Here is a 24326-nt window from a genome sequence, read left to right as displayed (position 1 = left end):
TGCTAAATTTGTAGCTGGGCTTGAACAATGACAGGCTAACCAGAAAGCTCAAGCACCTGCCTGTCTACACCCACACACTTACAAAAAAATAACAGCAGAGAAAAACAATTATTCAACTCATTTGACGTTCTGATATACAAAAGCTACACCTTCGCCACTCACCAATATTACATTGATGTCATTCTGACACAAGCCTTTCTCAGAATCACAGATTCAGGGGCTGAGCAGATTTTTGTGCTGGTTAGACTATAGCACATCCTGGAAATGCTGCCAAGCTCTGAGTTCCCCTCATGAGTCTTGAAACTCCCCTCAAACATGACATACCATCAAAAAACTTGTTGCACAGCAGCAGATGCTTTCCTGACTGAATATATGTTTTTGATTGAAACATCTGCTTTGTTCAGCTGCAGTTCTTTTCTTGTAGCCAGGTTTGTGGATTCATCTCAATTGTATAACAACACAGGCATTTGGAAAAGGTCCTGTGTAGAAATTGTCTGCTGTGACTGCTGGCTTCCATGACATGTACTGCGTAAAACAATTAGTCTCCATCTTAAATGTTATATGTTTTCCTTCAGTCTTCCTCTCGAAGGCTGTTCTCAAACTTTTCCCTTTTTGTGACTGGAAATCTTCTGATTTGCAGTGTGAGTTCATTCAAAGGCAAGCAGCTGCTGCTTAATTTTTCCAGGTTTATCCATTCCCTTACACACTTCATCTGCCTCCCTGGTGCTTAACTACCAGGTGTATTTACAGAAGGCAACAAGATCTCACCCTGGCACTGTTTTATTCCTCTTTCCTGCTCCTCTTCTTCTTGTTCTTAGTTCATTTCACATTTGTCATGGACAAAGTGACAATCGAGATACGAGCGCTGTTCTCAGGAAAGGCTGCTCTGTGCACACAAAGTCCACCTCTGTCTGGCAAAAGAGGACTTCAGCTTGCTTTATCATCCCATTCTTCATGCAGAAGGAAAGGCTTGTGCTTGACATCAAATCCAAGGGGTGATTCTGTGATGAGATTCATAATACAGACTTACACCTCTCCACCCTCTTCAAACATTAAGGTGCTTCCACATTTTGAAGAATTACAGTAGTGATTCCATAACCCGGGTCACAGGCCAGTGACCTAAGGACTACGTTTCAGGGTCCATAAAAGGTGACTAAAGCCAGAAGACTGATTGCTGACAGGCTTAGATTTAATTTATCCACACAGGTATCCACAGGAAAATAGATAGGGCTCCCCAGACACAAAAAAAGATTGCAAGTAGCTCTCTTTAAGGATTAACCCAAACTGAAGAACATTGCTTCTATTTAGGTTTCAATCAAATATCTAGGTTTGTCTAAAAGCAGTTTGTGAGACAAATATCCCTTTCTTTTCTCTTGGTGGTATTGAAAAAGTATTTGCTTATATGTACAACTGCCTCTCTGTGAGTATAACCGCCCCTCTGTTACACAGACTAGTCAAAAGTCAGAACCGTTCCTTTAGGAAAACATGCTGTTAGAAACCATACAGTAATAATAAGTACATCTTACAGCAAGACTGCAGTGTTAAACCCTGGACCGGCAAAATCTTGCTCTGTCAATGTTACTCACAGTGGGTTGTCTGATGGAAGCTCAGTAGTGTTGTCTGTGCTGCGAGATGCTAAGCAGACAGAATAAACTTTGTGGGACCAGGGGTCACACAGAACACGATGGACTATAGCTGTGCTCCCTCAAGGGCAAGTAAGAGAACAGCTAATAACTTTGCCTCTGCGATAAGGGTCTGTTTATCTAAGGATGTGTCTGGAATGGTTTTTGGGACTGATATTTTATCTGTTTGGAGTCCAAGAGAGCTGAAGGGCAGCTACCTCTCAGCATCATGCATTAGCACGGCACTTGCTAGAACGAATATACTCTACCACATGGCCATTTTTTGCTTTAAGTGCACTGCATGGGTTTGCTCTGATAAGAAGAGGAGAAAGGCCACAGGAGGTCAGACTAGAGCTTCATCTGGACTAGAGCATCCCGGATTTGCTGTTGTCCAATTGCACACAGGGAAAGTGTGCAAAGAAATTACCACTCTAAAGTGAATCACATCTAACAATGAACATCTGATAATATTCAGGCACCTTCTGACAAGACACATCCAAACCATCATGTTTAATAATGATTGATTAACGAGTCCAAATATTTGCAATCAAATACACACTATGGATTTCTATGTCCTGTGGCAGCATGTTGTCCAGTTTTTCTTAGCAACTCATTCTTCAACTTCTATTCCTTTTTTTTTCCCCCAGAAAGCTTAAAATATATTGCTATTTCTTCCTTGAAGCTTTCAGAGTCAGACTACACAGAATCACAGAATCATATAATCACTCAGATCAGAAAAGACCTTAAAGATCATCAAGTCCAACCATGACCTAACCATACTACCCTAACTAACAACCCTCCACTAAATCAATGAGACCAGAGACAAGATTTCCCCTGTCTGTAACCCTATAAACCAATCGCCTTCATGGGTACTGCTTGTCCTGCTTTGCACCTGCTCTGTGACTGGATGCATCAGCAGCCCGTTTTGCCCACATGCCTCTATGCAACTGTTTGGTTTGTAAACATCTTTGTCTTGTCCAGTCCAACTGTCCACCTACCATCAGTGAAGCCTATCAAGTCCTGTGAGGAAAGCTGAGGGAACTGGGACTGTTTAGCTTAGAGAAGAAGAGGTTCAAGGGTGACCTTACTGCCCTGTACAACTACCTGAAAGGAGGTTGTGGCAATAACTACCTGAAAGGAGGTTGTGGCAATAACTACCTGAAAGGAGGTTGTGGCAAGGTGGAGGCTGGCCTCTTCTCTCATGTAGCTAGCAACAGGATGAGAGAGAATGGCCTCAATTTATGCCAGAGTAGGTTCAGGTTGGTTATCAGAAAAAAAGATTATTCTCTGAAAGAATGGTCAGGCATTGAAACAGGCTGTCCAGGGAGGTGATGGAGTCACCATTCCCTTTCTTTCCTTCTTTTTCCCCAGTAGACTTCACTGTTCTTCACCTTGATGCAAATGAGCTCTAAAGATATGAAGTGACCTAGACTACCTCCTTGGTCAATATAGAGGGTGTTTATTTGTCTTCATGACAAATGTGCATCAGCAGCTTCATCATTAGAAAAGAGAAAAGGTGTGCTTGGCATTATATATAATACCCTTATTACTGTTGGCCTTAAAATACCTTAGTATGACAGGATCTGAGCCAGTGTCATCCTTTTTTATTTAAATTTAATTTACACAAAATAATGTTCCTCTTGCTCCATTTCCTCCTATTCCCTTTATTTTTCTCCCTTGTTCATTTTCCTATATCACTTCAAAGTTAGTTCATTACCAATGTCATTCCTTCCACAGTCCCACACTTCACCTCTTTAAAGCACAGAAAAAAGTTATCCATTCATTCCATATATGTTCATGCCCTTTTTAGCTATTTGTTCCAGTTAGAATTAAGACTTTGCATTGAGTAGCACTGTCATTTAGCAGATGTCATTCAAGGCTTTTAGAGACAGGTAAAAGTTGTTGGTCACCTCTGTTTATTTTCTTTCAGCTTCACTGTTACCTCAGCTGGGGCTATATCCTTATAGCACGAACATTTTGAGTACACATCATGAGACCCCACACCCCCTGCCCCTATTTCTGGTATCTGTTTTTCATAAACACTAATGTTTTCTCTTCAATTGGCCTCTCAGGTTGTGAGAGCAAGTTATGACTGTAGGACAGTGGTATGTGGTTTAAATAATGTAGGCCCATATTCAAGTACCACAGTCTGTGATAGTGAATGGCTGGCAAAACTTGGAAAGCTATGTTAAATTTTACACACTCTCAAAGAGTAGCCAAGACAAGCTGAAGTCATCTTGCTTCAACTGTGCAGCTGCCTCTCTGGTCTTTTAATTTTTGTGAAGACTAATTAATTATTACTAAACCAACATGTTCTTTCTCACTCAATAGCTGTCTGTCTCTGCTTGGAGAATAATACTTGCTCTCACAGATCCAACAGGTACATTCGAGATATCACAGCAAAGTCTCCATCAGGCTCTGTCCACCTTGAAGCAAGGCCTTTTTCTTGGAGCCCTGAGCACAAACAGCTGGAGGCAGAGAGACTGGTAGTCTTAAGTGTCCTTAAATCCCTCTCAGTGGTGAGCACACCAGCAACTTGCCCTTTACGAGCTAGATCAGTGAGATCTTTGCAGTACTGTTTGGACCTCTGAAAATCTGCCTGCACAAAAACTATAGACTTCACAATAAAAATTCACAGATTTCTGACAGAAACACAACTGGTTCTTATTATAAAAATAACAGACACCCCCGGAATGTCACAGAAAGAAACTCACATCTTGAAGTTCAGGTGATGAGGCAGCCAATCATGATTGTTGTTAGCTGTAAAAAAAAAAAAAAGAAGAAGAAGAAAAAAAAAGTTAGTGATGAAGCTATGCAGCTAATATATTAATGCACATGTATTTGGCTGATTATGTATTATTACTACAATTAAGGAATATTGCCAATGGAGTACAATGTTATGACAGTGTAATGCTCTCTGAACTGCTCTCTTGGCAGATATAAAAAAATAAATGACAAATCTGGAAAGAATATGAATTGCACAACAGACGAATTTGGCCCACCTTCCTCTCTAGCATAACACAGTTGGCTCTGGGCTCTGGATTGCAATACTGGATCACTTGCTTGTACCACAGTATCATCTATTTCATATCCGTCTGCAGTCCCAGTTGCCATAGCTCACAGTGTCACAGTCCAAAAGTGCAAAACTTGGACTTTTCTGAGGTTAACATTGTTGGTTACTTTCCCCGCCCTGCAAGGGGAATTGGTTCCCTAAAACAGTAATTAAAAGCAGCAGAGACACCTCAATGTGGGTTTTGTTGCAGTGCCGCCTGAGTTATCATGCCTAAAAATGAATCAAAAATGAATCATTCATTAGTCAACTGCTGAAGTGGTTTAAGCGTCCATAGCTCCAAAAGGCACTTGATACCAAGTGAAACTCTTATTGTGACCCAGCAGAGCCCCTCAGGCTGCTGCAAGAAGAGCCACTCCTGAGAGGCAAGGCTGAGTCTGAGCCCCTGAAAGTAAGCAGGCACAGCTAGACAAGGTTGATTTCTTGCAAGTGTGTGCCCAGATGTTTGAGGGGGTGGCAGCTCTGAAGATGCTGCGTGCAAAGGTAAAAGGAAATACAGAATAATTGCTTTGCAGCCTTTCTAATCCCAACATGCCCACGTGTAGGGTAAGTCAGTCACTACTGGAAAAACTCCATGGCTCAGAGCTAAGCTCATTTACACCAACGACAAACCTGCCTGTTAAAACCTCTGCATTCTGAAAATTGCTTTTTCTTAACAAGAACAATTTATGCAGACAAGTGACTATATCAGGGTAGAGAGTGGCTGTAGGAGAGTAGCAATGAGCCCCTACTGGCTTCTAACAACAGCATTATGTTAATAGTTATTGAATGAGGTGAAAATAAGCTAAGAGGAAGCAAGTGAGGAAAATTTAGAGGAAAGTGGCTGAGCTTAGTGAGTCGCATCATTAAGATGCTGCAAGAGATAGTGATCATCTGCAGGTCACAAACACATTTAGCCAAACTCCAAACTGCAGAGAAGTTAGGCAGTTTCCCACCTCTTCTGTGCTCAGACACACAAGTGGAATTTCTTTACAAGAAAAGCATAAAATTCCATTTGAGAAAGTTCAAACTAAAAATCTAGCTCAAGGCCTTGCTTAGCTACAGTTACACTAGCTACAACTTAACAATGATCTAGTCTTCTGGATAATTATTTTATTTGCATAAGGGTATTTTAAGCTCTAAAGAAACCTTAAAAAATGCAGAAAAATTCAATTTTCAGGATTGCCAATTGCTGAGGATATGTAGTCTTTTCCAGATCTGCTTTCCTGCCTATTCTTATTTGTTTTATTCATAGTATATAATTCTAGAGGTCTTTAATATACAGCACAGCTTGGCTGGAACAGACCATTGCTACAGAAATCAGTGCTGTTACTGTCCAATGGACATAAGTAATACTTACAGTCCAGAAGTGGCTGTGGTGATGCATATTCAGACAAGTTGGAGGCACCAGAGGTGAAAGGACAGAAAAATGAATCAGACCTGCTGCAATGGAAGACTGCATCAGGCATACACATAGCTCTCTAGTGGCTTGTTTTGCAGTATGTCACTGAGCACAAGGTTACAGAAATCTTTGTACACAGTTGGTCCTCTCATGTTTTTCACATCCAGCTCATAGGCTTCTATAAGGTCTCCAAGCCAATGGAAGGAAATCCTTCTATTGTCTTTACAAATGTAGCTCCGTAGTCTCCTTGGCTATAGATCTTAAAACTACAAAGCAAGAGCATAGTATACATAATCTAAATAACGTGCAAAGGCTTTTATCAAGTAAAAGTTTTGTTCTACTTCATCTTTTGAATATAGTAGTGGGATTCTGAGTGGGTTAAGCTGCCACTAACTCCTACAATTGAGCCAGTAAGACTAGTACCATTAGTTCAAATCATTTATCCCATGGCATTTGTATCATGATGGAAAGCACAACAATGACAGCAGAACAGCAAGATCTCAGACCACAGCAAGTGAAGATATGCACAAATGCAACAGCAGTGGGTGTAGAAATAAGGGAAAGAAGCTACTTAACTTCAGAAGGCCTGTAAGACTCTCAGGTAGGCAGGGATTCTCAGATGAGATACCCTTGCCTCCATTGCCAACCCTTAAATGAACACTGGGAAGGGGTGGATCCTGGATCCAAGCCTTCCAGTCACTCAGGTGCTTTGTTTTCACCAAAGCACTCTTGGGTTGGCCCTGCCTTCCTACCAGGTGCTCAGTCACTGGTTCAAGCCACGACTCAGCATTTCCATTTCCATCCCCTTCAGAAGCTCTTTTCCCTTTTCCCTTTTCCTCTCCTTACCTCCTCTAGGCTCTGGTCTCCATAAAGAGCTTTCATCTTCCTTACATGTTCTGCAGACTCTTCTAAGATAATGGTTCACATTTTGCTTTATGAGTGTGTGCATACAGGAGCTCATCAAGATTTATGGTGTGGTGCTTGTCGACCTTTTCCATGGCTCTCTACTATGTCAGATCAATACATTCATACAGGAAAATAATAACCCATTCTTTTTGGACAGTTACTCCACATTGGTGATCAGGTTCCTATCACACTGGTTATTTGCACATTAAATACACACCAGAGACTTTTGTGCTTCAGAGCAAGAATCATTTCAAGAACGTACAGACTTCTGTGGCAGTCTTGAAAAGCTGGAGGTTGGTGGGCCTACACCATGAACCCAAACATGAGTTAAGGTGTTTTACTTGTTGGAGTTTCTTGCCTTTAAACACAGACTAACCTGCATAAAGAAGCCATTTCACATACCTGATAAAGCAGATGTGGAAGAAGAGAGGTAGATTCTGATATCTCTTTTACAATCATCACTCTTTCACTCTGGATAGCAAATCTGAAAGGATGACAAAGAAATCCTATTGTTAGATAATTCTGTTGTCTTAGAATATAAAGCCCTCCCAGAAGGCAATGTGGCAACTGACCGCAAAGTATTCCTTGTGCTAGCACAGAGAAGGCAGAGAAGGCACACAAGACTATGACTGGCTGGTTACTCTGGAAAAGCACAGCTCAGGATCAAATCAGTGGCTGTTCTGCAGCACTGTTCTCCTTCTATAGGAGGGGAATGTTCTCAAAAGTTGTCTCCAACTGTAGGAATCTCAAATCTGGGGAAAGCCTGAAGTATGTCTTTGAATATGTGTCTTTTTTTTTTTTTTTTAAACAGCGTCCAAAGACATCATCACCAAACAATAACACTTTGCCTATATATTTATAACTGTGTTGGACTCAGTAGAGTCTCTTGTGCAGGATCAAGTTGTCTACTGTTAAAACTCAGCTTCCCTTCCTCCTCTCTCTCTTGCTTTAAAAATTGCAGGGATCAAAATATCAAAAATACTCAGACTGAAAAACTGCATGTCCTTTGGAACAAAAACGAGAAGTTCTGATGCTTACAGTCAACTAGCAAGAAAACAGATTATTTTAAAGGGCTTTAATTGCAGCTGTCTATTAGAAATAAGTAAGAAATCTTGAGAAGATGGAAAGAGAGATGGTCCAGAAAAAGAAGAGAAAGATGCTAAGCATGTACTTTTTCACCCCTCACCTATAAGAAAAAGACTCAAAATTTCTAACAGACAAGGAGAGCGTTTATAAAGTGTGTTTAAACAGAGTCTTCTTTCATCTCAGTGATCACTGTGGTTGTATTTTAGCGATTGAGGTGCCTTAATCCAAGCTTTATCTTGTGATGAAATCACATTGAACTCCATGGGGCACATCTGTACTACTCAGTGGTACAAAGACTCCGGCATCCTGCTGAAAAGTTGTCAACATGCTATGAAAAACTAACTAATTCAACTCTCTAAAACAGAACTATTACCCCTGCCTGGGACAGCTGCATACTGTGCTTCTTATAAAATACAGCAAAGAGATTTCCCATGTTATTTGATGAACTTCTTGAAAGGTTCTGGGGAAGTATCACTGGGACATAACACTCCACAGAGTGGGCTGCATACAGACCAAAGTGCAGACAAGAGGAAGCTAACATTGCTGAAGAGCTGCTTTACAAAATGATGAGAGGCAATACGTAGCAACACAAGCAAATGATTGCAAACATTCAGAATCTGGCTAGGTGAAGCTAGTTAGCTAACAAAGCCAGTGCTGGGCTGATAGCCATGGGAACAAGACATTTTCCTGGATCGCACATTGTATGCCAATGGCAACAACAATAAAAGGATCCCGTCATAGCCAAGCACCTGCCACAGATTAAAAATACGGTTTTCAATCACTTTCAGGAAATTAACATTCAAAATGAGGTTGCTGGACTACACACTATTGAAAACTCAAATACAGCAGTGACCCAAATGAAAATATGTGTGATCATGAAAGTAATATCGAGGGAGAGAAATCTGGCATGGTGGCATCTGTCAGAACCTGCTGGCATTCTAATGATTGATCTGAATACCTATGGAGAAAGGGATTATTTTGATGTCCAAAGCTTGTTCCTACATTTGGGATATTCTGAAAAGAAAACATGATTTTAAATCTTAGTTTTGTACTATAAATATGAACGGAAGTCTGCAAAAGCCAGTGAGAACATTTCCAGGTCTATCATACCACAGAGACTAGTTTTGGGAGACCGGGGAAGAGAAGGAAGGAAGAACTATTTGTAGATGACATCTTCCTTTGTCATCATTCATTGTGCTAGGGAGAAGAAAATGCAGTCAGGGAATGTCCTACTCCAAACTCTTCACGTGACTTTCCATGTTCATTTTAGTGAAGAGAGCTTTTGCAAAGGCCCTGCTAACATTCCCTTTTTGGAGTAGCTGATGATATGATATCAAGAGCAGACTAGGGAGAACCAGTGCACCGTGCAGCAGAGCTGAGATTGTTACCCAAGGAAAACATTAGTGTTCTCCTTTATGACAGAATTATTTACAGCTGAAGAGCTCATTTTACTTGTATTTTTTTTTCTGTAAAGCAGATAATATTCAATCACCTGCTGAGTTATAGTTTAAAATACGGTTAAGTCTTCATTATGCAGGGTGGTGAACTCAATTCTCTTGTGTAAAGGAGTTGAACACCCACTGACTACAGTGAGCACAGTTCAGACAATACTGGAAAATGTTTTCGTTTAATAAGAATTGAAAAGTGATTAAATACTTGACTGTTACAATGCATTCACATGAGTTCATATCATGCTGCATTCTCTCATTGCAAATACTTGTTTTATAAATTATCTCAACTGGAATAACACAGGAACGAACAGCTCAGATGTGGCATATGAGGTTAACTTTTCATATTTATTTTCAAAATGCTTTTAACCAGCCTACTCATTTTACTTCAGAAATTACAGGTAGAATATATGCTTTCTCAATAAACATTTCATAAAGACCTTTACTCTCAGTGAATATTATTTTCATGGGAACAGTGAGATACCAACGCAGTTCACTGCTATGGAAAGATTAAGACATTTTTCCTGCCAGTGAGCCTTCATGCCATCAAAATTGATGATTAATATATGGAATTAGAAAAAAAAAACCACACATATCTAAAGACTTAGGTCCCTTACTACCTGTTATAGACCCACTATTATGTAAGGTGAATAACTGAATATTATATTTCAAGATAATAGGCTAGCTCCTGGCAAGGTAAGATGTCTTAAGTGTAAGATTTAGCCCTATTCAATATTGGGCTGGCTGAGACTTGAGTTTGCTAAGAAGTGCTGACAGGTCAGATATTAGCTCTAGGTTTCCCTACCTGTTGTTTGGAATGTTCTTAAGGAGAACTATTTCATTACAAATGAGGAGAAGTTTCAGACACTGAAGTCTACTAGAGATAAGCATTATTTTGTTTGTTCCTGAATCCATGTTTCTTTACTTTTTAAATTCTGCCAGAGCTTCCTGCATCAATTCTACAGGAATCACCTAAGGGTGTAGCACACAAAAGAACTGCTTGAGCCTGTGCCACACTTGCAGAAGTCCCTACACCACCTCCTAAGGATGCATACCTAGCAAACAAAGCCCGGTGAACAAAAACATAGAGTTGGTTGAGCAGCAGAAAAAAAAAATACAGAAATTTCTTGTACTTAGATTGTTAGAAACCAATGTGGAATAAAATGTTATTAGAATCCGAATATCGCTGCTCTATGGAAATTGTCTGAACTGAGAAAACTTTGGTGGAAGGAGACTTTAATATCTGGTCTGATTGGAAGGGCACATATAAAATGAGCAGCTGGCCCTGGTGATTTGATTTGTAGTTTCATGGGTAGCATTAGCCAGAAAATGTCATAGGAAGTTCCGTATTATTTCATCTGTGTATTTTGCCTCAGGCTCCATCTATGGAAGTGATCAGTAGCGTATATGCAATTAATATTTTAAGGTTCAGCAATTTGCAATAGAAGGGAAAAAAAAACAACCTGTGCTCTCACAGAGGCACTAGGATAGCAGAAAAATGACTGACAGAAAGACAGCTCTTATCTTGGTAGTATAATACAAAAACCATCAGTCTCAAAACTACATAGGGAAGTTTCTGTCAACAAAATGCCAAAGCAAAGTCTTCTGGGACAAAAGCACATTATTCATGTGGCCAAAAATCTATTTTCTGTTCATTTGGAAACATTTGCAACCAAATCAGAGCTCTCTAGGTTATCCTCCTTTGAAAGAGAAAACTTCAGACTGGAACTACCCAACCACATATGAAATCATTAATTGAAAGAGAACAAAATTATTTGCACTTTATCTTAACTTTGATCAGGCAGAACGAGTGAAGCGATGGTATATACACATCAGCATGATCTCTACATCTTCAAGAGGCATAAATCTGGCTTCTGGTCTTGGATAGAACATTTCCTGGTGACCTAGGTATGTTTTTAGCAATGTTTTCCTTCTGTCAAACTTGCCAAGGGGTGAGAGCAGTTGGCATACATGGAAAGTTGTAATTGGATCCTCACTTAAGAGGAAAAGATCTATGTAATTAGGCATGGACAACATAAACACAGGGATATCCCACATGCAATAACTGAAGAAAGGGCAACTAATCTTACAGCTGTGATATGGAAGGACATTGGTTCTCGTAAGGGGGAAAGCATACTTCTGACAACTTGATCATTCCGCTGACCCTTTCCAGGGTATGGCTTGCTCTTTGGGCTGCCAGGGCATGCTGTTGGCTCACATTTAACTTTGCCATCAGCCAAAACCCCAGGGCACTTTCTGTGGGGCAGCTCTCCAGGCTCTCATCCCCCAGTCTGTGCATATAGCCAGAACTGTCCCCATTTCAGATTCAGAAGCTGGCACTTGCTCTTGCTGAACTTCATGTGGCTGGAGATTGCCCAGTCCGTCAATTTGTCAATATCTCTCTGCAAGGCTCCTCTGCTCTCAGGGGAGTCAGCAGCTCCTCCTGTACATAAAGAAAGCCATTTTGTTAGCACTCAAGCTTTTAAAAAGTCTTAGTACTCCAGATAAATAATAAAATATTTAGAAGTCTCTGGCTGAAAACTGGGGGTGAGGGAAAAGAGAAAGAGAAGAATATCAGTATGGTAGGACTTGAAAGACTTCTTTCAAGTTAAGAAATATTATTTCCTTCTGGGACCCAGAAGGTGCAAACACAGGAGAAAAAAGATATTTTAACTTCAGATTATGCAGGCACTGGGGACAATGGCAATTAGTTCCTCTACTGCAGAAATGTAAAATCTCCTAGCTGGAACTCAGACATACTGTCTCACAACTTAGGGGAGATTAAGTATTGTTTTAATTCAATTTAATTTTAATCCAGGTGGACAGAATATAATTACTTATAGGATATCAAAGATAGTTATCTACATCTGAAAAACATTATGATGCTCACTTTAATAGCTATGAACAGATAGGATCTTGTATTTCATCTGCAACTTGGATTTCAAATATATTCATAACTTTTTCCAGTATGCTGTATACACTCAGTAAGGGCAATTTTGGAATGAAGATTGAAATTTCAGGGATAGCTCTTGCTGTCATGTAAAAAAGTAATTTCTAAACTGTGGAGGAGATCATCCTTTAATATCTCAAGACAGGAGCCCTCAAAACTTGATGCATAAATCTTGCTCTCACTTTGTTTGAAGGGATCTATACTGGACTGTCTTATGCATGCCTCCTGCATCAGTACAAGACTGAATTTTGTTATACCTAAATCATCCCTAAAGAGTTTTATTTGTTCTGATTTATCACCGAAATGGCTTTTCCTGTAGCAGAAAGTATGATAAAAGCATAGTGAAAAAAAAATGTGCAGGCAAGATCAGCTTATCAGTCACAATGCTGATTTGTTGGCCAGATCATGCACATCCTCCATCTTTCAATGAGTGTGATGACAGTGTTTCAGGATCATGATTATTAGGTGAAAATGTGCATAGAGCCCACTTTGACTTGGCACAGTCACGTGAAATGAGGCACAGCCTAAGTAATCCTTTTCCTCAGATTTTGAAATCTGAAAGGTCCTAAAGATATTTTGTTATCTCCTTCTCAGGTCTCCATTTCACATGGTTGAATAGCATTGTCTAGGAGAAAGAACTGATCTTTAAAACCACTCAGATGGCCATGTGCCTGTAGTGCCATGCAAGTACTTTGGACAGTGAATTAAGTGGTGACAGCGATACTTATGAAAGAAGAAGAGCAGTAGGATCAGGAAAGGAGAATCTGAAAAGATGAACTGTTCTGAAATTGTGGAAACAGGATTCCACCTCCACAAGTCTAAGTACAAACTAGTGATGGGTTTAAATAGCAAAAGCTTGGTAGTATCTGAGATTGAGAAGAACAGAGCTTTGTGAAACCCAGTTCAGCATTGTGAATACTGCATTAAAATTAGTGATGGAGATAGAAAGATTTTAAATGGAAAGATGCTTTGCGGTGGAGCATATGGAAAATTGGAACTGAATTTTAAAGTCATTTATTCACTGTTATTTTGCTGATATGCATTTACCTTTTCTTTTTTTGTGAGAAAACTCCACATGTAATTACAAAAGTGGGCAAAAAACTTTTACGTCTATCCTGATCCTTATAGAAGATTCCATTCCATGTGGCATTTAAGTACATCTGTAGCTGTTTAGCTAGATAAGGATTGCAGCTTTCATGTTCTTTGCAAATATCATATTCTACGCATGAGCTTACTTTTTGTGATTCATTCCCTCTGTAAAAATAAATTACAAACCTTCAGATGGGATTTATTCTGGATTTCAGAGATAAATGTGTGCACATATTTATAGATTAGGTTTGTATATGTCCCTGCATTTATATATTTCTATTATTGATCAAACCATATTGTTTGTTGCCTGTTGACAATTCCTGTCAAATGAAAGAGTTTGGTTTTGTCCAGAAATCTCCTGACCACAAGTCAGATACTACACGTGCCCTAATTGGAAAAATACATAACAGAAAAAATTCTTTCTATCAACTTCGAGATCTTCCTATTGTTTAATGAAGAACAGGACATCAAATTATTGTTTTTTACGGCCTTAAAATGTTTTTTCCTAAGTGGTCTTCATTTTGCAAAAGTTTTCTTTCTCTGGCTACAAAATTGTCCTTTGGTTTGTGGAAGAAATGCATAAGATGTATAAAATGTTGCAACAGAATTCTTGACAAGCTACTCAAATTATTTTTATCCCTTCATCTGGAGCTAAGGCATGAATTAATTTTGTTCTCTTCTTTGACCAATGAGGTCAGCATCCTTCGATCTTAAGAGACAAACCAATAAATCGTGCTTGCTTTAAACTTATGGTTGACCAGATGCACTGATGTGGAGTCAAATAACACACAACAACAGCAGGAAAACCTGCAGGGTATTTACCACTTAACTGTTCTGTGTTGGGCAGAGTGACCTGGAGTAACAACTGGGTATCAGAAAGTTGCAAGTCCTCTTTGCTTCACTTAGTTTTGTGCTTATCCTTTTGTATGTGTGGAATAGATTACTGTATTCTCCCTGGTCTACATAAGCTCATTTCCCCTTAGCTATGTTTGATTTAGGGCATGATTTTTTTTTCTAAGCAGTGTATGAAATGACCCTGCTTGCTTATATAGCTAATTGCTAAGTGTATAATCAACAAAAAATAGAGCGGTGTGGTTAGATCTGTATCTACAGGTTGTATAGCTAGAGAGATTACCAGGTTAGAAAAGGATAAGAGAAAATAGATGAAAAATGCTTACCTGTGTAGACTCATAAAGAAAACTCCAAGAAAAGCGATCTCCATAAAGAGATCCTTCCCCAGTGGCAGTCAGCCCTTAAATGTGGTCTAGGGGAGGTGCAGCCAGGCTCTATCCCTTCTGGTCTCACAGCTGAACTGCCTTCGCCTGTGCTACCACAGTTGACTCAGTGCTTGCCTCAGATGGTCAATCAGAGGTTCAGGCTGTGATTCAGCAGTTCCCATACACCAAGTAATACATGTCCTGCTTCCACCAAGCTGATAGACAGTAGCTGGTCCAGAGGCCAGCACAGCTTCATTGTAGCAACCATGCCAGAGTGCCTACTTTTAGCCTCGGAGCCCCTCTGCCCAGGTAGCAGAGATGGATCTAATTCCTGGTTCATAGGCATATCAACTGGAAAGCACCGCATGGCTCTCTCCTCTAAACCAACTCCCTTGACTTCAGCAGGTTTAAAAAGAAAGACGAGTGGGGTGCATGCTCCTGAGAGAGCCCCTAAAAACAAATCTGGGTGTGCAGAACATAGACAAAGCACTGAGCTGAAGATGAGTTGTAACAGGTGCTGCTTCAAACCTCAAAAGCTATGTACTTCGCTTAAGTTAGCCGTAACCATAACAATCAACAGACAGTGCTGAGGAGCATAATTCATTTCCACCATTCTCTTACTCATGTCTAAAAGAGACTTTTCTGAATACAAATTATCACACTTCTTCATGGCTTTAGCAGAACTCAGAAAATGATTCTAGGTGGTGAGGGAAGATGAATGTGCTGCCTGTAGCCTCAAAGCACCTATCTAGTAGATGGATAAGTAATATTTTCTGCTGTCCATTATAGTACACTAAAGATTTTAAGAGAGACCTGAAGGACATGAGGAGGCGGTGGCAGGTTTTTGACTGAAAGCAGTAAGAGAGTCATAACAGGTTAAGATATCAGTGCTGAGCATAGATAAGGAAGATGCTGGTGGTGGCAGAGCAACATGGCTGCAGAATGGATATGAACTGACACAAACACACGTGGCAGAGAGAAGCTGGGCAGCCTTTAAAAGCTCCTCCTCAATAATTTGAAGAGTGAGAACCAGTGTGGGGACAAACTTATCACAGGAGTGAGTCATAGGATAGCCTTAATAGGTTGTTAAGTGATAGCCTCATCCACCTGTAGTGAGAGCAATATACGGGGCTTGACTCATATAGTAGTATTTCTTACCTAGCTGTTGCAATTACAAATGCATATAGCAAGTGCTGAGCAGTGAAGAGTGATCCCAAGTGATGGAGCTGTGTCATATCAACGCTCTAACAGAGCAAGAACAGGAGAGAAATATGTTTAAAAACAAAATCTACATCATTAAGGCTCAACAACATATTCTTAGAATTAACCAGGCTCTACTCATTCATTTACAGGCATAAATGTACATCCACCACTACTTTTGCAGTGTAGCAGGCATAAGGTCATGAGTCAGAAGCAGTATATGTTCTTCCCCTGGTAAGATCAGTCTTGAATTGGAAGGACAGTGCAGCAAAGTCACGGGATGAGTTCTTATCTAAAAATATGTCCTGTGCTCTGAATTTAGTCAGGACAGAAGCAAAGACAAGTGAGTCAAATATACAGTGTATGAAAAACCAGTTCAATTGCCAAGTGTAAAACTGTGAGTAATGTCCTATCTGTTATCAGTTGATTCACTCAGAGAACTTTCTCCTTGTTTAAAAACCACTGTGACTGTCCCAGCTAATATCAGAGGAATGGCATTTCTCCTGATGACCTTAGATTTGGTTTGATAAGCTCTTCCATCACAGAGAGCAACTGTGGAACAGCAGCCAAACTTGGGCACAGCTTTATGAAAAAGCATCAATATTCCGATCTTGTTCCACTTGCTCACAGTAGGATCCATAAATTGATCTTAATCATCTTTAACTGCAAAATATATTTTGACAGTGGCTTGTGTCCAGCTTTGGAAGCTACTCAATTTCTGCCATTTTGGAATCTGTCACCTAGACATCCTATCCTGAATTTTGATAGCAGAGAAAAGACCTCTGCTAAAGGAAAGACAGATAATTGATCCAAATAAGTCTTAGCAGCAGCAACGATATCTTCGTGGTATGTGACTTGTGTGTGTGGCATAGGCAGTGAGGACAGGTTGGGAAATTGCATTCATCTTCCTCTACTAAGAAACAAACTGCCTCACCAAATGTGGCTCTGTATAGAGTTGCTCAAATCGAGTGTATGTCTGTCCAGAGCAGTCAGCCAGCCCAAGGAGAGCTAGCTCTTACTGGTGCATCAGAGAGCTCTGCTTAAAGGTGAGGTCCAGAGCAACCCTCCAAAACTTTAAGAGATGTTGCATGATGAGGAAAATTGTGGCCAGAAAGCAGAGACAGCAGAAATGTGAAGAATGCCTCACAGCTATAGGGCTGCATGACAGTCTTAAAATGACACAAGTTTGCTCACTCCCTCTCTAGGCTCCAACTGCAGTGCATTTAGCCTGGGCTACGTGCAGAGCTTCAGGTTTACATGCTTCAAGAGTTCCCACGTAGAGAAAAGACAGAAGAGGTAGAAGTACAATATATTCACTGTGGAATATTAAAAGAGAAAAGCAAGGGGGTTTGATGTTGATGTCTCCAGGCAAGGACAATAGATAATTTTGATGAGTGGTTGTAAGCATGCAGCAAAACTAAACTGTGATCAGTAATTTGATGGTATGGTGAAACATTTTGTCTGTAGAGGAGAACTGGTGCCTGAAATCAATTGTTTCATAAATAGAGACAAGCCTGGAAACAACTCAGAACTTTTTGCAGATAGGCAGAAATTTAACCAAAGACAAGGATGGATCCTGGATTCACTCAGTGTGATTAAATGCATGTTTGTATATTATCTGTTGCAAAGAATATCTGTGGCCGTGAAAGATCACTGGTAGAAAGGCACAGGAAATGTCAGCTGCTGCTTTCAGGGAGTTGAGCAAGATCTATTGCCTGGTGATAATTAACTACCTATCAATAAATGATAAGAACACCAGGAAACCAACACGAGGAAGAAGTTGTTCAAAGGAGAAAAGCAAGTCATTAGAAGGAGCAAACGTACCAGAACATTTACAGGAAAGAGATAGGACATATGAAGGTGGTGGAGGGTGGGTAAGGAGATGTCAGAGTTGCAAGCATCCAGCTAGAGGCCAGGAAATGAAAAAATGAAGAAAGCTTCAAAAATAGGCCAAGTTCAGTGTGCTGCACTGACAGAACTTGACACAGAATTTGTTTCTGTTGCATTTAATTGACCGACAGCAGGAACTGAAAAATATTTAAAGATAAGTTTGCCAACAGAAAAAAAAAAAAAAGAAAAAAAGAAAGAAAGAAAGAAAGAAAGAAAGGAAGGAAGGAAGGAAGGAAGGAAGGAAGGAAGGAAGGAAGGAAGGAAGGAAGGAAGGAAGGAAGGAAGGAAGGAAGGAAGGAAGGAAGGAAGGAAGGAAGGAAGGAAGGAAGGAAGGAAGGAAGGAAGGAAGGAAGGAAGGAAGGAAGGAAGGAAGGAAGGAAGGAAGGAAGGAAGGAAGGAAGAAAGAAAGAAAGAAAGAAAGAAAGAAAGAAAGAAAGAAAGAAAGAAAGAAAGAAAGAAAGAAAGAAAGAAAGAAAGAAAGAAAGAAAGAAAGAAAGAAAGAAAGAAAGAAAGAAAGAAAGAAAAAGAAAAATAGAAAGAAAGAAAAAACAAGTCAGTTTTCTACAGATAGGTCAAACAGCTCCAGTACTCCTCATCTCAGCCCCTGCCAGACACCCGCCCATCATGCTTCTCCAGGCAAGCAGGAGCACTTACTAGCAGCTATACCTCCCCAGCCAAGCTGCTGCTCTTTCACGTGACTAGTCCTGTATTAGTCGCTGGGAAAATTGGTGTTTCATTGGGCTTTCTGCTTAATTTGCTTTGAAACAGTCCATAGCTGCTTCTTATCTTCTGTATGATTCCTTAAGTGCCTTCAGTGAGCATATTTTAAGCCCAATTACAGGGAATTACACTGAAATACAATGCTGGATCAGACACTATGTAGTAAGAAAAGTGGAAAAAAATAACAAAACAACTACTGCTTTTCCCTAAAACAAACTAGGGCATGGGTAGAGTGGTATCCTTGTCTGCAGTGACTTCTCTTTCTTGCTGCTACAAAATTTAGATGATGTGATCTGAGTTTTAGGCCTTCAGTTCAGCAGTAGCAGAGCTGCTTGCAGGTAGAGATGTGACAGCAAAGAAAGGAGTGTAGGAAGGAGAGAATGCTTGGGGTGCCAGAGCTGACAGGTTGCAAGATGTCTGTTTTGCAGGTATTTCCTGATTCTTTTGATTTTGTAGTCATCAGAAGCCAGTGAAGTGACAAGGAAGTCATTAGAAACAGTGGAATCACATTTCTGATGTTTGTTAAGGGTACATTTCTAATCCCAGTGAGGATGAAGAAATAGCTGAAATAAGATACATGTGCTGTCTAGCATAGAAATTGAAATGGAGCCACATATCCAGACAGCAAGGTTCCTACACTCAGGTATCCAGTTAGCAAATGATTGCAGATTTTTTCTTGTGTGAAGGCAATCATGTAAGAGACATGGAGGAAACGCAGTCATAAAAACAAAGAATTATAGAAATGTTTGCATGTTTAAGCAACCCTTAAAGGTCATCTGGTTCAATTCTCCTGCAACATACAGGGACATCTGCAGCTAGATCGGGTTGCTCAGAGCCTGGTCCAGCCTGATCTTGAGTGTATCCAGGGACGGGGCATTCACCACCTCTCTGGATGGAAGCAAAATTATTATTGATGAAGCAAATGGGTGGAACATTATTGGTGCAAGAAAAAAGCTCAAGGGCAAACAAGACAAATCCTCAGATAACTAGGCTTTATTAATCTCACTTCTTGTAGTGAAGCTCATTTTCTGTTTCATTTTTTAAGATATTTGGACTTTTCTCAGATGATCTGTTTTTTGAAGGTTTTGGGATGAGTCAAAAAGGCAAAAGTGGGAAGCAGCTCTCCAAATTGTTTTAAAGAGCAAGCATGGAAGAAAGCAGCAGAGACTATGAATATGAATAAAGAGGGGAAAAAGTCTTTAATATGATCTACATGATGGCATTTTCTTAACAATGCAGCATATCAGCAGAACCAGTTCTGATGATAGCATTTGTGCTTATGCCAGCTACACAGATTATGCTGTCAGAAATCACCACCTTTCCTGGTACTTCTGTAATTCTCAAGTATCAAAGGTGTAAGGAAGGTTAGTGCTTAAGGAAAAAAAAGGTAATGTAAGTGTTTCCTGTGAGTAATGGCTTGCCTAGGGCTTTCCCCAGGGCTGGATTAGATTAAATCTTTTGCTTTCCCCTTCCATAGAATCTCACTCGGTGTCTGAACACTGGCAGTTACAGTATGGGGCCTCTCCCAGCCCGACTCTGTAGGGGAGCCAGCAATGCCCTCCTGCAGTCTGACCCTGTGCCTACCACCATTTCCAGTGTGCAGCTTTACACTCCTCTTGCCTTGTTCTTTCTCATGCAGTTATCTTGAAATAGGCCTGATAATGCTAATAGTACTGCAAAACATCATCCCTGCTCTTCCTCATGTCCTCAGTCCATACAAGGCCACCTCATTCACAGCAGCAGTGGCAGGGCCTGGTTGCTACAGCTCTCTGGGAATTTCCAAGGCAAAAACCATGCTGCCTGAAGTCCACTGAGGCTTCAGGACTGCCTGTGCTTAAGGGGGCCTTGGTATAGAAATGTCTGTAACCTGCTGTTTACACCACGGTAATGCAAGGTCTTCTGTGGGATTTATTTGCTATCAGGTTTTAACTACGCTAGGTGAGGACATTGTGCAGTTAATTTCTATTCCCTGTACAAAAAGCCAGCTGAGTTCATCCCACACATGTAGATGAGAGACCAGAATGAATCAAGTTTGTTTTAGCTGTTAAATCACATTTCTCAATTGTTTAAATAGTTCAGGCAGGATTTGCACAGTAACATTTTAGCTTTTTATAGCTGTCAAGAAGTAATACAAATAATTACTACATTCCCTGGTGGGTTTTATCTGATTAAAATGACATGTCTGCTTATGCAAGATATTTGAAAAGAGACATTCAATAAAGTCAGTAACATTTAATTTCCCTTCTCCTCCTCTTTTTCTTTTTTAAGCTACACTTGGTATTTATTTTAATGTCATGTTTTGATGTATGTTTGTGTTTTTTTTTCTAAGGAGTTTACATAATGGAACGATTTAGCAGAATACTTTATGGACTTGCAACGAAATATTTCTTCACAATATAGCAAAGTACTAATGTACCTTGTCTATGCTAAGCACTACTACGTCTGTCTGCCATGACTGCTGCAGAAATACTGCTCAAGTTGAGGGGAGACATGATGGAAGCCACAATTTTCTCCAGACTCAAACAAGAACTGTTGAAGCAAGTAGGAACTGAGCTGGAAGACGCCTGTGGTGCCATGACCTTGGTGACCTTACATAGCAGAAGCCTTCTGTAGGATGTTTTACTGATACAAAATCCCATATGATTATACATTCCTAATTGCAACTTTTTACTGTTTCATCTGTTACCCATATTAATACACAAAGATATTTCCTGCAGAAGTCTTGATGCTGTGCCAACTTTCAGGGCTTGGCTTACTGGCACATAGATAGCAAAAGCAAAGAGTATAGATTTTATTCTTATCTTTGATTCTTAACTCATATAGACAATGAGTTTTCAGGTTCTGTAGTGCAGGTTCTGGCTAATATATCTTGTCTTAAACAAAAATGCAAATGGTAGGCTTTATGTCTGACTGAGGAAACCTTGAGCCACAAGTTCCTTTACTAAGGAAAGCTTTGGTAAGGCCAGGCATATGGCAGCCTGCCTCTGGAGCCAGAATATAAGAGATGGGAGCATACTCTGTGCAGAGGGCAGATGTCTCCAGTACCAGCACTGGTAGTACTGGGTGCCTAGTGCTCCCTATCTCATGGCAGCTCTCAACAGAGCCCTTGTCTTTTAGTGTGACTCTACTCCTTTAAACTGATAGAAAATACTGCCTGGTTCCCATCTTCTCTACCCAGCTATTAAAATAGTCAGCAAATCCCCAGCTTTTTTTTGTGCTTTATTTCCTCCTTTTTTATGGTTTCGGTTTAGATGTGACATTTCCCTCAGTTCTGTGAGACTGCTAAAGATATTGTGCTCCATTTTAAAGCTGTCAGTGGTCCGCATTTAGATTTCTGTGCAGATTATGTGAGACGAGTGAGGTTACATGTTTTATAGGTTCTTTCTTCCCTAGCACTGCCCCGTGTTGTGAATCCTATAAGGCAACACATTGATATCTTGCTTGTAAAAATGATTCTGTGAAATGCAGCTTCTTATATTACTTCATCGTTACTAATGTTCATTGATTTCTACTAAAAGTTCTTCACATGCCCTAAAACACTGTATGAAAAGACACAAAAATCTACAGCAAAAATGAAAAACAATATTTCTTTTTATCAACACTGTATTTCTCCAAATCTGATTCTTGATTACACCGAGGCCACCTAAAACTGTTCTAGAGAGTAAAAATAGCAAAAAATCCTCAAAGGAATTTTAGGTATAATTTGTTCCTTCTTTAAGAACGATATTCCCTGTCAGTATAATAAGAAATGGTATTGGTTTCAATGAGAATCTTCCTCTACTCTTGCAGATGCTGAGGATATTGAGGAAAGGGCAAATACTGATTTATATGCCACTGGTTTTAAATCTGTACATCAAAATACAAAATACTTCTCATTGGCCTATCCTAATAACTCTACACAGCCAAAGGGAGAACACAGGAAAGCTTCCTAACAGTGATAATAAGCAACTGCAGAAACATTTATCACTCATGATGGCAAAGATTAAAAAAACTCACCATTTATTTCAAAGAGATAAGTATGACACCTTAACAATTCTGTCTTTTCCTTATTGCACGCATCTTCATTTCAAGCTCTGACAATATTAAGGAAGAAATTTATTGGAGTTCATCACACAGGCTGAATCCTGTGGAACCAAGGTATTTATAATGATGCCAAAGTGACAGTGTCAACAGTGATTTAAATCATTGAGTCACTATGATAAATGTTGTGCTGTCCTAAAATTTAAGGGATGGACTGGAAACATAAGTCACTGCTAATAAAAAAACAAAGTCAGTGGCAAATGGTTTGCATTCGCAAAACCCATCATTACCCAAAATAAAAGATGGGATGAGAGGAGCTAACAGTGAAGTTGTAATATCCATAAGACAGATGCTCATGGTATGTCATGAGTCAGTGAGATAAAGACAGATGCTCTGTGTGAACATAGTACCTACTTTTACAAGCCAGCACTGCATATATCAGTGGATAGATACAGCAGAATAGGACGAAGTACAGACGGGACATTTTTTTGTCTTCCAGACAGCAACTGTTCTGATAATTATTTTTGTTGATAAAGGTTTGCTGTAGATTGAATCTCGATCAACTTGCCAGATGTAGCCAAGTAGAAAATGGAAAGAAAGATGTAGAGGTGGACTAAAAAAAAACAGATTTCTATCCACAGGTCCTGTACTCTATATACAGTTAGGAAGTGATGCAAGAGAATGTGGAATGGGAGGAGATGTTGCTCAAAATGCCTGAAAGATAAACAATAAAGCAACAAATATTGGGAAAAGAAAGGAAGCTTGGAGATAGATTTAAATTCAGAAGTAACCTCTGGAGGATTAAATAAAGAAGACACTGGGAAGACAAAGCAGTTAGACCTCCAACTCCATATATAACATACAAAAAGGCCCTTCTGTGTCAGGATCTGAGAAAGTAGGAGAAAAGCACAGAGGTAAAGTGTCTTCAGAAACCTGACAGACCTAATGGACATACTATGATATGCTCAGTCTGTGCAGCTTTCCTCTTGTTCTCAAGTACCCAAACTCTCAAATTTCTTTCTTTCCTTCCTGACTAGCTAAGCTTCTCACTCAGCACTGTTTAAATGGTCTCACATCAAACCATGTTGCTCAGGCACCTCTCACCTGGTCAAAACACACTATACCAAAATCTTCACGCGTAGAACATCCTCACTATTATGATTCTTGTTTCTAATTTGTAATTTTTAAAAAGTGTTTATTTTCATACATTTCTGAATTGGTCATTTCTGTTCGCCTTTCAAAGGTGATCACGCGCTGAACAAGCTGTAGGAAATTCTGTTACGAAGAGGTTTGTCAGAAAATTTCTCATCCTCCTACAAGATCCTTCCAAGCTCTCCAAGGCCAAAGTGTCTTAAGTATTTTGCCCCTTTCATCAAATTAGCAATTAAACTCACCTCACCTTGGAAAGGTAATTTTCCATCAATTTCGTGTGCAGCTGCCCAAAGAGTGATAGAAAATGCCCTTCAGCAATTTTCATACCTCAGCCAGTTAGTTGTGGTTCTGGGGGAAAGAAAAAAAAAAAGAAATTACCAATGACAAGGGTGATATAAAAAGCATTTATAAATGTACTCATAACATGGAGATGGATGTTGTAAGACTGAAAACAAGTAGTTATTTCCACCTAACTTTTTAGGCTGAAAAAGAGCAATTAAAAATAGTTGAAAGGTGTTGGTTGAATTTGGCATAAAGTCAGATTGGACAGAAACAACAAAAGAAAGACAAATGGC

General features: G+C 39.8%; 1 long non-coding RNA gene across 1 annotated transcript; it reads right to left on the bottom strand.

Moving 5' to 3' along the window:
* Positions 1 to 6164: 6164 nt before the first annotated feature.
* LOC140247325 (uncharacterized) lies at positions 6165 to 24039 on the bottom strand. Its single transcript, XR_011902636.1, has 3 exons — positions 23994 to 24039; positions 7382 to 7463; positions 6165 to 6339 (listed from the first exon to the last, which is right to left on the bottom strand). It is a non-coding gene; the product is annotated as an uncharacterized lncRNA (long non-coding RNA).
* Between the last annotated feature and the right edge of the window lie 287 nt (positions 24040 to 24326).

The sequence above is a fragment of the Excalfactoria chinensis genome, chromosome 1 (genome assembly GCF_039878825.1).
Source record: "Excalfactoria chinensis isolate bCotChi1 chromosome 1, bCotChi1.hap2, whole genome shotgun sequence".
NCBI lineage: Eukaryota > Metazoa > Chordata > Aves > Galliformes > Phasianidae > Excalfactoria > Excalfactoria chinensis.
Note: the sequence above shows the minus strand (reverse complement) of the source record. Positions and strands in the feature narration are given on the sequence as shown.